At 41.0% G+C, this 15,332-nt stretch overlaps 1 long non-coding RNA gene across 1 annotated transcript; it reads right to left on the reverse strand.

The window, feature by feature from the left end:
* Positions 1-13,404: 13,404 nt before the first annotated feature.
* LOC103142098 (uncharacterized) lies at positions 13,405-13,743 on the reverse strand. The gene is made up of 2 exons (XR_476651.2): positions 13,634-13,743; positions 13,405-13,537 (listed from the first exon to the last, which is right to left on the reverse strand). It is a non-coding gene; the product is annotated as an uncharacterized LOC103142098 (long non-coding RNA).
* Between the last annotated feature and the right edge of the window lie 1,589 nt (positions 13,744-15,332).

Raw genomic sequence — 15,332 nt, forward strand, 5'->3', positions numbered from 1 at the left:
CAGTGGCTTTGGACATGTGGAAAGAACAACGTTGTTGTGTTTTTGTCAGCACAGCCCCGATGCCTCTAGTTCCAGGTTAAACCAGATCTGATTTCTACTAATTCATTCATTCTTAAGGAATGAGGAGATTATTATTTGTGTATAAAAAATATGTAATGTCCAATGATGGAGTGTAAAATATAAACTCCTTTTGGAACAGAGATACAGTTAATACATAGAGTCAGTCACTGTCCAGCGCTGGACAGTGACTGACTGAAATCAACTTTCTTCCAGTGCTATCTAGAAACAATCAATCAGAGCCAGCAGGTGGGTCTTAGAGCTGTTAATCACCACTCCATGTGACGCTGCTCAACCTCCTACCCCTCCTCTCTGTTACATTGCAGCTTGCACAGCTTGTTATGAATGCTCAGTTTAGTTAGGACGGCCACTCATGACGGTAAATAAGCAGTAAGTTCTTTCTTCATCGATAGCACGTTTAGCAGAGAGTGCATGAGGATGATTGACAGCGCTGAGACCTTCCTTCGGGCTCTGATTGGTTTCTGTTTGGTTGGGGAAACCTTGGGAGACGAGAGTTTCTTTAGATAGTAGCTCAGGGAGACGGTGGAGGAGATCGGTCATTTCACAGAGTGTCTGACTCGTAACATACTGCAACGACACGGTGACAGTTTTAACATGTGTAAAAAAATACACATTTTTCACATTTAAGGGTGACACCGAGTGAAGCAAAGAATGGAGCGAGCGTTTTGCTTTTTACATATGTGACTGAAATGGGGAGCTTCATTCCAACAGTCAGAGAAGATGACTGTTAATTGAAGGATAATTGGTCTCTGAAACTTGTCCTTTGCCGTGAGCGTGGTAGTTTGTCCCTGTCGCCATGTGATGGACTGGCGTCCCGCCCGTCCAGGGTGTGCTGGGCCACTTACTCGTTGATTGCCGAAGATAGACACTAGTTCCCCTCGCAACCCTGCAAGGACAAGAGGGTATAGATGGTGGATGGATGGACAGTTTTCTTATTGCAAACTGATGCTCGTTTGCAGATAAACCTAATTTGTGGAGGATTTTAAAGCTGAAACGAGAAGATAATAACAATAACAACCGCGGTTGCCATCACCATCACTGATAATGGTATTTACATTGATTCAGATTAACATAAGTTTATCTGTATAGCACACGTCAGTGACAGTGCAGCTCAAAATGCTTTACATCATAAAAACATCACACAGTCATCAACTATGAAACAAAAAACAGACATCACACATTGCCAAACGCCATCGTAAGAAATCACCAAGCAAAAATACACACCGACTACATCACAGCCAATCAAAGGCGACTCTCTGACAGCTCTGCAGCAACTCTTGCAAAGATGCAAAACAAACCCAGGATGAAGGCGAGTACGTCACAGCTCAAACGCTGCTAAATGACGCTGGAGCAGGCTCAGCACACAGTCTGGGTGAGCAGCGTGATGGTGGGGGTTGGGGGGCGAGTCTTGATCCCTCTGCATTCCTCTCCTTTGTTCGCCTTCAGCCCACTCCAGGCTCAACAGGCTTAGTCAAGGCGACGACACACAAGCGGCGTCTGTCTGCTCTGGTTCCCACCGAACCGGTCCGACTGCTTTCGCGAATGATTTTTGCAGATGTCAATTATGTGCTGATAAATTTATATAAAAAAATAAATAATAATCCACGTACGAGCCAGAGGATTTACAGCATCATCTGCAGCAGTCGGTACTCGGCTAAGCAAACACGCGCGACGCGTCTCTAACAAGCAGAACAAAGCCCTGTTCAAATAATTTACGTTTAATTGAATTAATTGGGTCATTTGTGTAGTTTCTGTTGCGCTCCGACGCTGCAAAAACGGCCTAATTTATGAACAGAAAACACACACACACACACACACACACACACGTTCTGCTTCTTTGTGTGTGACAGAGTAGGGGAGGATACAATTTGATTTGTGTGAGAACATGTCATTACAGTAACACACTCCACACCATCGCTGGCTCCCTGCGGTAATGTACTGATTGATGCAAACAAGGCTTGTCCTGTGTCTGAACTTTGATGCTTACACAGGAGGATGTCAATCATCTCAAACTGTTTTTTTTTTTTTTTTTAAAAAGGACTAGCTGGGAGTGAGATGAAGCTGCCAGAGAAAATAAGACGAGAACAAAATCCATGACAGAGAAGCTTTGTGTACAGGATTACATTATAAACCCGGCTATTTTTCTCACAAAGACGTTTCTTATGCAGAGCCTCAGTTGCATAATAAGCCAAACAGACTGCAGGCTACATATTTACATAAACAGGGGTCATAAAAACCAATCCCCCTGTGTCATTTATACTCACAGCAAAGTGCTCTCAAGGAAGGGAATTTATTTGGCTTCATTGTGTATGCATTGTGAGGCTGCCGCCCGGCGCTGCCATCATTTCTATTAGACACTTTTCTGGCCCATTAAGCATCATTACATATTGATCCTGCTCTTCTGGATGGTAACATACCACTTATTTCCATCAGTTTTTCTTTTACGTCTCCGTTCTTGCATTGCTCATAAGGCGTCAGCGATTACCAGAGATGTATACGTTTGTTTTTTTTTTTCTTCTTCTTCTTTAGATTACATGACGATTCCTGCCGTCAGGCTATTCCCGTCGAGCAAGTATGAAGTTTTTAGAGTCCATGCGGAGTTGTGCTGTGTGGATTCTATCTTCAGACGGAAAGATGATTGTAACAACTTTTCAGTTTTTGCGGAAATGTGTTTGTTGGGGCTTTGAAACAGCTTTAGCTAAATGTAATAATTATTTTTGCTTACACAACAGGAAGATGCTGACATCAACCAAATTTTAGATTAATGTAGGAAAATGAGTTTGACAACTTTCAAATAAAATGAATACAGAGCTTTATCAAATAAGAGAGAATATAAAAGTACCAAGTGATGTCAGTTTGTTTAAGAAAAAAGTCCTTCAATCATTGACTCCCCGAATGACTAAGCTTTTCTTAATCCTAAACTGTAAAAATGGGAAAAATGTAACTCAAAAATTAGGAATATTATGGCTGTTTTTTGTTTTTTACCTCTACACATGTCATATTTCTCTATTTATACTTCTTTACTCATCCAAATGATGCTGATCATGATATCCACATCATTATTTAAATCTCTTCAAGTCCAAGTCAGCAACTTCCCAACCTGTTTTATCTGAATGTTTTTTTTTCTCTGATTGGTCCCTGCATAACGGATACATATTCTTAAAAAACAAAACAAAACAAAACAAAAACAGAGCTTGAACAACTCCAAAGCAAATGATTGTACTCCTATTTCTAAAATACATTTTATTCCAAAAACCTTGGAAAATATTGAGAAACAATTTTTCTTCTAGAAATCCCCGTCAGACTGCATCAATCTAATATGGTGTACCACAAGGCTCTGTTTAAGGCCCACTTGTGTTTAGTTTTTTTTTTTTTTATACCGTATATTGACCCACTTGAACTGGTAAATGATAAATTAATACATTTCATGAAATCTCACTGTTATACAAATAACATCTCGCTGACATCGCTCTATAAAAATACCAATCCCTTCAACTGATCTATGAGAAGACGAGCATTTTTTTTTCTCTCTACACGAGTCAGCTCGGACACTGAAAACCAAAAATATTTTCAAACCAACAAGGTTGGTTAGATTATTACGCATGCCCTTATTTCTACTCTTCTAGGCTGCTGGTGGACTTGTACCATCAGCAACAACTGAGACACTGGAGCTCACATCATTCCTCTTATAATACCCCTGTTCAGTTTTGAATCCTTCAGCTTTCATGACCCTGAGTGATGTTCGAATCTGACGTGGTGGTGATATTTTACACCGTTTAAGAGTCACACCTGCTCCCATCCAATGAAAGGCTCGTTTTTCTGGCTGCCTGTTAAACTCTGTGCTCTCCCATGTTTGAGCCGCCAGTGAAGTTCAAATTTCCTTTCTGGCTATCAACTCTCTCCCCTTCGGTCTTTGTAGTTCGTCCCTCGCATGATTAGCTGCCTATGAAACCCCGCAGACTGATTTCTGAACGCATTAAAAGTGGCGTAGAAACACCTCATCAGTGGCTATTCTCCCACTCAGAGGGGGGCGAGGTCCCCGTCCACCCGGCTTCCGTCGGGTGGGCATAACTTACGATAACTTACTTATCAACACGCACCTTGATCAGAGAAACGAGCGTTGAATCTTCGGCGCCGTGAGCTCGTGATCCATCACAGAGACGCGCTGCTCCTGCCTCAGGAAGCCTGATCTCGTTCTCCTCTGATTATTGTTTCGACTGACGCTCTCATGAGATTATCTCTTTTCATTGTGTCATTTTTCCTGTTATTGCTGCTGCCGGTTTTCTCTGATTAGATCATAGACCCAGGGCTCTGTTTTAATGCGGCGCGTCAGGGTGAGAAATATCTGTCTCTTTCGTCACACCGGTTAAATCATAAAGCGATATTATCGTTTAAACCTTCCTCAACTTCCACTGAGAAAAGTTTACTTGTATGCTAATTGCAACAGATAGCTCTGTTGTTTAAGTGCCGCTTGGATTCGTTTTTTTTTTTGTTTTTTTTCCCCCCAGTCAGAGGCAGAGCATTTTGAACAGACAGTGGGGATTTTTTTTGCAATTACATTTATCTGCGGATGCTTCTGTCTTTGAACACTGAAACTTCATTTTGGTCAGCGGGGAGTTTTTCAGCTCCTGCTACAGCCGCTGAATATAAACTGTGTGCTAGGCATTTTTATTGTGGCCCTGCAGTGTTTATCTGCAGGAAAAGGAGTTTCACCCTGCAGAATGGCTGTCTAATAAAAGGTGATTCAAATATATGCAAATATGTGCCTCTCTCTCTCTCTCTCTGTCTGTCCTTGTCTATCAGTCTGTACAAATTACATTTTTCACACCAGACGGGGTGTCAGCAGAGTGCAGTGTGGATTTTTTAAAATCTAAGCTGCAACTCCGTTTTGTTTTTATTGGGCTCTATATAATTTTTTTTCACAGCATATCACAATTTTACCAAGCATCTTCAAGCTGTTTGTTGTCATGGTAGCCCTGCTTGTCATGCAGCATTGCAATATTAAGCTTACTCATCAGGCTAACGCCCGAACTTTCCTTTGCCCTCCTGGTTTAGCTGCCAACCATCTTTGACGTAGTGATTAAAGGGGCAGCACTGTGGATTTTCGAGGCACGCAGTCATTTTTTTTTTTTATCATACTCAAGAAACTATGCTAGCTTCAGTTGTTGTGAAAATGCTGTATATATCAAAAGAAAAGTATAAGATTCTCTCTTTAAAGCAAATTGACAAGCATTTCCCTAATAACATCTACAGTTACAATCAGAAGTTTAGGAATGACCAGGTATAGACAATAGATTAACTGATTACAGACATTATATACATTTAGCTAACTTTTTTAATGAGCAGTGCAAAACTCCACTGGGCGTATTGATCTAAATATTAATAATATCAATTACATTTTCATTCTGAGAGCAGGATTTCGTAACTTTGTAGTGTTTGAAGTCAAAACTTCTGCTTTCTTTCAAATGCAATCTGTTTAATTCCTCTCAAAACCACGGAATTATTATTATCTATTCAGGCAGCTGAATAATAAAAAAAAAAATCTTAGCAGAATTCAAGAATATACATTTATGTAAAGAAATATACCTGAAACCTGACATATGAACATGGCTGAAAATTAACTATTTAAGTAAAAATAGCAATCCGGTTTATGTTATAAGGAAATTACAGTTACAAATTCAGGTAACCTAATAAACAACAGGGTGTAGTATTAGGTAATAAAGGAATTATGTTGTTTCTCTGGTGCAACATCGTTTTCTACTTTAGTTATTTAATTTAAAAAACACTTGTTATAAGATGTTGATAATTATAACCAACTAACTGAACTGAAATGACCAAATAATTTCATAATATATACTTTTTAAAGTATCGGTATTGATATTGGTATTGGCGATACCGATATGATACTCAAATTACCAAGTTATTTTATTTTATTTTTTTAAGTATCTGTACTGATTTTGGTATTGGTGATACTAGCCCTGTACTTACTTGGTATCTGACCACAATTCCCAGTGTTGCACACCTTTAGTATAATCTTTTAAAAGGTTTTTTTTTTATTATTTTTTTTACTTGAATCCTACTGACTACTTGTCACCGATTGTGACTGACTGCAGCTGGTAGTTTCTCTTTACCAACATACACAAAAAAAAAGGATTATCAAACACCCAGAACAATAGGAAAGCCCACTTAAGATTTAAAAAGACATATAATTGTGTTAAAAACAAATCTTAAAAAAAAAAAAAAAAAAGTCTTCCCCAATGCATTTGTTGTGAGAGCTTGACGAAAACCTGAACTGAGAGGTCGAAAAACAAAAAGCTCCTTCGAGAAGCCACGAGCCGAAGCTGCCGCTCTGCAGAGCCCTCGGCCCGCTTCAGCTCCCGTCAGCCACTGCGTTTGTCTGTGAACGTACCGTCTATTTGGATCAGTGTTTTGCATAATTAGATGGGAGCGATGAACTAGTTAGACTAGCGCTTCCGACAGTTCCGGTTATCCAAGCAGCTCTGCTCCGGCACACTGCGGTCTCTGCAGTGGGGCTTCATGAAACAACCGTGCCAAGACGCCCTCCTCCTGCACCTCTCTGCCCTGAATCCCCCCCCCAATTGCTGTCGTCTCCAAACAGCTTCCCCTCCTCGCCGTGATGGAGTGCTGGGCTCTGCCCTCGTTGCCCTCCCCTCATGTACGCAGACTGGTGAGCCAGCAGAGTGGAGAAAACAGGCGCAGCTGGTGCGAGACACCAGGCGACACTTTGTGTGTGATGTGTTACAGGGGGGCTGCGCGGCATAAAAAAGTAAACCACTTCTAAATTAATTAGCCACAGTCAGCGTGGTAATTAGTCTGGAAGTGCCAGGGATTTTCGTTGTGCGAGATGAATAGGGGAGGAAGGGAAAGTTTCAATTAGTGAAGTCATAGACGGCGCGGAAAGCGGAGTGGCTGACAAGTGCCTCGGCAAAATCTCCGTAGCGATGATGGCTTCTGGGACGTCATTCAAAATCAGACGTATTCTCTTATCCTGCTTTCTGTCGGGTGGCAAGCTGAGCTCGCTTTAAGTTGTACCGATCGGCTTTGAACAGATTCGCGGGCAATCGGCTGAATTCTCCCTCTATTTGCATAGCTCTGCTAATATTGTTTCTAAAGACACAACAACCTTGAGGTTGACATTAATTAAAGCAAGTGAGAGGAAAATAAAACAGCCTCTCTACTATGAATAGATTAATGAATTCCTGCGGAAATGAGACATGAAGGAGAAGAAAAGGGAAAAAAAACAACCATTTATTACTGTTTCCATGTTCTTGGAGGGTTAAGATGATAATAATGGAAGCGCACGGTATGTAAATGAACATCTCTGATGTGGAGAGTGGAGATATGTGAACAAGAGCAGCGCTTTGCTGAGGATGAAAGATTATCACAGGCAGAATATTTTACCTGGACTTTCATGAATATGTACATCATACTGGGTACATGTCACACTTTTCAGATTTTATAAAATCTTTTGAAAACCATGTGTACTGGGGAAAAACTAATTTGCTCCCTTAGAGATTTCTTCTGTTTTTTTTTTTTTAAATCAAATCTTCAGTGTTTTAGATAATCAAACAAATGTTAATGTTAATCAGCCAAAAATAACCAGAGTAAGCCAAAAATGAGGATTTTATCAAGGGGGAAAAAATGCTGTCCAAACAGGGCTGGTGATCAAATAACTGTGATCAGTTACTTTTTATTTTAAATGTTGAATTTAGTTTCACTAGTCACTCCCAGAACCGATTACTACCCGACATTTAGAACCAAGAAATGTCAGGAAATCTGAAGTAGGTTACTAAACCCCTAAAAAAAACCTATGGGAATCCATAAATGGTAAAAAACAAGAACATAAAAAACAAAAAAATAGAATTACAGCGTTGAAAAGAAGAATAAACCCCGTGGTGGCTGTCTGATGTTTGCTTTGCTGTTTTTGAGACTACCTGTCTAAAATGATAGGACCATGAATTCAGCTCTCTACTCCAAAAACTTGAGGAACATTCTGCTCATCATTATGTAACCCAAACTTCAACCGCACTTGGCTTCTCAGGCAGCACAATGATCCAAAATCGGTCAAAATAAGCATGATATCCATACTCAAAAATTAGACAGTTATTATATTTAAGGGCCTAAGTGGGACAAAATGGCAAAAACAGAAGAAACCTGGAAGCTGTTAAACACCGATTCACAGGAATGTATTATTTTCTAGCTTTGCCCTTCTTTCTGTACGTTAAGTACATTTAACTTCGTAATGACGACGTGACAAAATGTGATCACGTTTGTGAGGTATGAATAAGTTTGTAGGGCACTGCATTTGACAAGCGTTACATGGACGTTGTGCTATTACTGTCATCAGTCTTGCTCTTGTCAGACAGGGCTGTTTTCCCCGTTTCCCTCCCCGCCTCTCTCACCATGCCGGAGGGGCTCATGCCGTCTGTCAGTTGGGCCGCTATTCACAAATTTACTGTGTAATTCAGCCGGATGCTTACACAGAGATTTTAAACACAATGACGTGTGGTATAACTCAATTTTACAGCCGCCAGCCTCAGTCTGTCACCTCGCGCGGAAGGAAAGTGTGAATATAAAGTGTTCTCCACGCTGACACATTCATAACCACTTCAGATTTTAAAAGCTGTTGAAAAAGACGTGATTTAACAGATACTCCAGTATTCAGCTTATGCAACCGTTTCTATTCCTATTACCATCGCTCTCTGTGGCTCGCCGTCGCTGAAACAGTGCGGTGATCATTGTAATTGAACAGTCAGCCGCAGGGATCCTTCTTTACGGAGAGAAATCTACTCTCTTGTTTTGTTCGTGTGCAGTGGGAGGTTTTGCATGTGAAAGCCATACTCAGTGGAGACGACCTGGATAGGTGCAGTGGCTACCTGTCATATTTTTGCAAAATTAAACATTAAACAAGAGAATCTTTTATTGTATTATCTGAAACTATAAGGTCAAACTCTTAATCTGAGTACAATCATTCAGTGAGTTAATCAAAAGGTTCACTTAACACCATCCTATTCTGCCAATAGGCCAACATTTAGTCGTCAGAGTATAAAGACAGAGGGATTCAGTGTTTACAATCACTGTAGAGTCCTTATTTTGCTGCTGTCTCCTCTGCAGCTCAGCCTAAAGGTTTTCTGGAGGATGTATGTCTGGGAGCTGAGATGGTCATTGAAGAAGTTTGTTTTTCTGTCTGGTCCAAACATTCCCCTGCTGATTTGACCATATTTTTGGATCATGAAGAATCCCAGAGGCGTTTTTTTTAAATGTCCGGATAGAGACCACAAGGCTATGAACTCCAATAAGACAGGCTTATTCAAAGAGAAATATTCTTGCGGCACTAAAGGTCTTTCTTCATGCTTGACAGTAGTCATTTGGTGTCTCAGTCTTGGTCCCATGTGACTAAAGTCACAGAAGAGTTTAGCAAGCCTGACATGTTCATGTTTCTGATTGTTGGACAGAACAGGCTTTTCATGGCATCACAGTTCAGCATCTCATGTTTGTTGTGGAGATTTGGTGACACCCATCAGCGTTTCTGTACCATTGTTATTTATACCTTGAATTAGAAAAGAATTTGATCCTTTACATTTACTTTACAGTCTGTTAGGAGTGCTCACGGATACAAACGCCCAAAATGAGTTTCCAGCCTGTCTGTTTCCACAAAGTTGGAAGCATGGAGTTATCCAAAAGCTCTTGGTTTGTTGAAGTTGGAGCTAAGATCATGACCCCTCTGCACCAAACTTCCCACTCGACATGAGGTAGAAAGGCAATTTGCTTTTTCTTCTGGCAGCTGCCAACCCAGACCTGTGCATTGACTGGCTAGACTGAAAGGAGTGAATTCGGACTCAGGTCCAACAGTGGTGTGCAACATTTTTGCTTTGCCTTTAGTGACGTACGACTTGGGTGCAGCTTCTTAGCCATTGAAAACCAATCTGTCACACTGCTCAAGCTACTGACCGCACACCGCTGTCCGCTAAACACATCGGCGTCTGCTGACTCTGCTGTGTGATTTTGCGTGGCCTAGCAATTTGTGGCCGAATTGCTTTCAGTCTAATCACTTCCACTTTATTATAAGACCACTAACAGCCGAAAGTGGAGCATTTACTAGCAAGGAAATTTCCAAGTGGGACTTGTTGCAAAGTCAGCATGGCATCACGCTGGTATTCAGCGAGCTCCTGAGATCGACAAATGTCCGCAGAAGCGGTGCCTTGGTTCTGAATTTTTAAATATGTAAATATGTGAATTGACTGGATCATCTGAATTCCTGAATTGGATGGGCGAGTGTACGATGAGTAAATTTACACCCTTTGCTCCCTGCCAGGTGTTGGACCTGTTTAGATTTAAAAGTGGCATCGGGTTGAGCGAACTGAGTAACAAAAAACAGATACTCATCAGGGTTTAAGCTAACATGCATTATGAGCTGTAATGCCTCGGTGCCGAGCACCTGCATCTAAAATCCACTCAAAGCTAAGCAGCTAAACCTCATGTGGTCAGCGTGATTACACTAATGCGATTATCCCCTGCTTTTCTATCCTGCCTGGATTAAAATATTGGACAGTTTAGGGGAGAGAAGTATATTTTGGGACCTGAGTGATTCAAGAGATTAGCAGCTTCTGTCTCGCTAGAATTTGGTCTGCACACAGAGTGTGACATGCATGATTGCAGAAAGTGTGCCTTTAAAAAAAAAAAAAAGAAAAGAAAAAAAAAAAAGCATACAAAGTCATGACATCGACTGGGTTTTTTCACATTTTCTTTTAAAGGCATAGTGGTCTTGTGTCCACTATGTCAGAAGTTTAGCGTATGTAAACCTCTGACTTTGAAGAATGTAACAAATACATCAAATAGAAATAGTTATGCTAATATTTCTATTTGAGAAATATTAGAGAAACCTTATTTTGAATTAATGTCACACAGTGAGTAAAAATGGCTGAATAAACATCTGGTTTGAACTGCATGTGAAGTGAATATCCTACAGTTCTTATTATCAGCAGGTTTTCCCTTTTTTCAGATGCATGGAAGCAAACAGACTGAAGTGCTCTCCGCTAACCGAACTGCTTCCCGCTTGCCGCACCTGGTGCTCGGCGGCGAGCTCCACTCCAGTCTCATCGCCGCTGCCTCCAACCAGCTGGGCACAAACCTGCTGATTGTCGACCCGGGACACGTTTAAAGGGAGGTGACAGTGCACTGAATTCTAGGTATCACAAAAGCGCGATGGGGTAATACCTATATTCCAAGCCCAGCGGGCCGAGCCGCAGCACTTACCATTTAATAGGGAACAGCATGCGGGGAGCACTGGGCTTATTCATCCTCCAGCAGCTTTCAGGCGAACACGCGGCACTCTGCTGGGAGCGCGAGCAAACCAGTCAGCTGTGAGGCCGGCCCGGCCGCGGACACAATAACAACACCGGGTTACTTTGGCTGCAGGCGCACTTCTGTGCTCTATCGTGTGTTTAGTCATGTGTGCTACATGCATCTACCCTTGACACCTGAGACCGACTTGTGTTTGCTTCACCATGGCCCAGTGGTTACATTTCCAAATACAAACTGCTGCTGGCCTGCCTCCTGTTAAGGTTATGCGCACCAGGTTAAGCTGTTTACATGGTTTTCTAACTGCCGACCTCGTGTCTGCATGAATAAACTGACTGAGAAATATCCTCTACTCTTTTTTTTTTTTTCTTCTTCTCCTCTTGGTCCAAAACAAACCTGCAATCTGGCAATATGAATTTCACATGACAGCTGGATGCAAACACACACGGTGACAGGGAAGCATATCGGAAAGCTTCGTTTTCCAACCAGCCGATTACTGATCAGGCTCGAGGGGAAAAAAACGGATGCGTTTACTTTTAAAAATGTGCATTTCATTAATCAGTTCCAGTGCATTCACACCAAATGCGTTATGCGCATTAAAAAACGCATCTGATGCTTCGAGTTTGACGCGTGTGCATTTTGGTGCGCTCTGAACGCACCGAAACACGTTCTGAACGTCAGGCACTTCTGGTTTATATTCAAGGTCCATTTGGAGCGTTGGATCCTCAAAACGCTCTAAATGGTCCAAATCACGCCGTGGTAGACGCTCGAAACACGCCACGACGGGCCCTCGATGCGCCTCCACATGGACTTTAGATGTAAACCAGATGTGCCTGACGCTCAAAGCGCGCTTGGTGTGAACGTACCATTACTAATCTGAGGTGCGAAATTTCTGTTCCTCCTACGTTGTCATGGTAGCAGCTTTGTCAAAGATAGTGACTTTTCAGACATTTGACTTTTATTGACTTTGCAGCTTAGACCACATGGAGAAACCTCCATGTAAGTATTAATGCAAGAATGAAGAGTAATTAGCGCCAGTTTCCAATTTATGTCACTAATGGTAATAAAATTCTCATTTCGTTCCAAGATGTAGGGCTATTTTGTTAGTCATTTGAAAATCAAAACAGTACGGACACATCCTTAACGTCTTCGTCCTGCTGTCATCGCCTGATTGTTCTATCGCCCCCCATCTGCCCGCTGCTCTCTTGTCAGACATCACCTTATCTGAGACCGAGCTGTGCAGAGGAGAACAGTATCGCCTATGACACATGAGATATATAAAATAAAATCAGCTTGTCACATTTTTCTCCTCTGCCTCAGACAGTAGATTTGCTACCATAAGGATTTGTCTTCGTATCTAAGGGAGATATGAGTCTTGTCAGGGGCCCTGTAAGGTTACAGCATACCATTATCACATCAGCGATATGACAGAGAAATCTAATTTCCCAGTCAAATTGATTTCATCTAACAAAAAAAAAAGGTGCGTGTGTATTACACTACATGTTGGTAGAGCAGTTTATCATCCCTTCTTCTCTGTCATTTATCTTCTAACTCTTTATTTCGCCACTCTCGAATGTTTTTCGCTTCATGTCTGAGCTGGAAGTTGTCGTGTTGAGGCAGTTCTCTCCCTCTCTCTCCTAGGCCCGTTCCCGCTTCCTCTGAGGCCATTAGCATGGATAAAGAACCCAGAAAAAAAATCCTGCAGCACCATGACTTATGAGACATAATCCTCCACTTATGCATTGACAAGACATCCCAGACACACAAAGCACATCCTTTTTTTTTTTAACAACCCGCATAATCTAAAAGGATAAAGAAAATGGGACTGGAGATTCGAAAAGGCTTTTATCCACACTCCTGTTTTCCCTCCGCAGACCGCAGCATCCAGATCTTTGATATTGGTAGAAATGGATTACCTTCTTATCAGATTAAGTGCAGGTCCCACTAAGTTCCACCTTCTGTGTGATTACGAGGCTTCGACGCGGTAAATCATACCAGACAGAGGGGGTTCCACAAAGTTTTACTTCATGAATTTCCTGAAGGCATCTCCGACCGTTTGGTAAACGCAAAGGTTGGGTTGAATCACCTTCTGTTGCACCTAAAAGCCTCGAGTTGCTTTAATGGGTGCGGTTGTGTCCTACAAAAAAAAAAGAAGAAGATAGAATATCATAAAAAGCAGTTCACTCCAGCTTCATAAACTGAGGCTGAATTTTCATTTTGACAGCTCCCCTACCTCAGAGGATCTGACAGGTTCTTGGATCTTAAAAGTCCTGATGCTGTCTGTTCTCATGTTTCTCATTCTCTTACACATCACCGCTAAATTCTCCCTGAGCTGACAAAGAACAGGGCTGAAAAGAGATCAAGTCGTAGAGAGAAAAAGAGACGGAGAGAGATGCAGTGGTGGGTATACACAAAGACTGGAAATGTGAATGTAGGAGACCTTATTCATTGACATGGTTGTATTTTCACCTTACAAGCTCAATTCTTCAAAAACCACTCTATTGTATTCAAGTAGGACTCTTTGCTTTTTCTGTGTAACAGAGGAACATCCTGTAAGAGAGGAAGTGGCTGACATACAAAGGAGGGTTTGCTCCTGTTAGAAAGCCACAAAACATCTCAGCCACAGCAGCGTCATTGTGTTGGTTTACAACAGCAGGGATTGATGCGAATGCTGGTTTTGAAACAGAATTCAAGCTGCCGACGTCTCCTGGTAAAGATGACTGAGCAGAACTGGAGAGTGTAGCGTGAGTGGAGTTTGTGAAGTTACACAGTCAAAACTACACAGCAGTAAATTGGGTTATTTAGCCTGTCATGAGAGGAAAATAATGGGATTTAATTTTTCAGTCATTTTCAACAGGTTACTTCTCCATTTAAAAACGTTGCAGTTTCAAACAAAAATAATTGTTTAATTAGCTTGCTAAGTAGTTACAACCTTAATATGTAGCTCCAAGCTAAATATTTAAATTACAAAATAAATACTTTATTTGAAGCTAAATATTTAGCTTCCAAGCTACAAATTTAGCTCTAAGCTAAATATTTAGCTGGAAGGTAAATACCTAGCTAGTATGACAAGTAGAGAATCAAAATAAAAAGTGAGTTTTGTGAACCTCTATATAAACACAAAAACATATTTTCTGAACTAAATATTTAGCTAACTAAATATTTAGCCTCAATCTATAAATGTAGCTTGCTAACTAAATATTTAGTTTGGAGCTACTTAGTTTGTAAACTACATAATTAGCTTGGTTGCTAACTAAATACTTAGTCTCAGTCTACAATATTTAGCTAGCTAGCTAAATATTGAGCCTCTGGCTAAATATTTTTGTCTGGAGCTTTTCTGTTTGTGAACTTAATATTTAGTTGGCTAATTAAACATTTAGTTTGAGACTGTGACATTTGATTGAATTACACGATGAAAGCATGACTTTGTTCTTTTATGACAGGCTAAATTATCCAGATTATTGCTGTTCCTTCTTTTGACTGTGTAACTTTGCTAACGGCTCCCCATAGATTAGGGATGAAGGAAGAAGAAAAACTTGTAGGAGATCAACTTCCATCTACAACAGAAATATATAAAAATTTCAGTTTTATTTACATTGCACGTGTAAATGTCAAATCACATCTCTACTCGCAGCACCCCCGGCAAATCACCTTAACCTTTTTCTCTTCCTTCCTGACTCAAGTTGTTTGATAAAATCCAATTGTTCGAGGGCAAAAGCTGTCGCACATTTGTTGTAGAGCAAATGATGAGAATCAGACATGCTTATGTGCGACAAAAAGACTTTAAAACTCACTCTCTGCAGCTAACAGTCAACAAGTATCGGTCTGTCAGTCACGTAAAAAGCAAGCAACAATTTTCAACAGTTGGCTTCGACGTTATTGTGTTAACTTGAAAATTTGACAACTTGCTAATGTGAACCACAATTAATCTG

This window comes from Poecilia formosa, unplaced genomic scaffold (genome assembly GCF_000485575.1).
Source record: "Poecilia formosa unplaced genomic scaffold, Poecilia_formosa-5.1.2 Scaffold93, whole genome shotgun sequence".
Classification (NCBI taxonomy): domain Eukaryota; kingdom Metazoa; phylum Chordata; class Actinopteri; order Cyprinodontiformes; family Poeciliidae; genus Poecilia; species Poecilia formosa.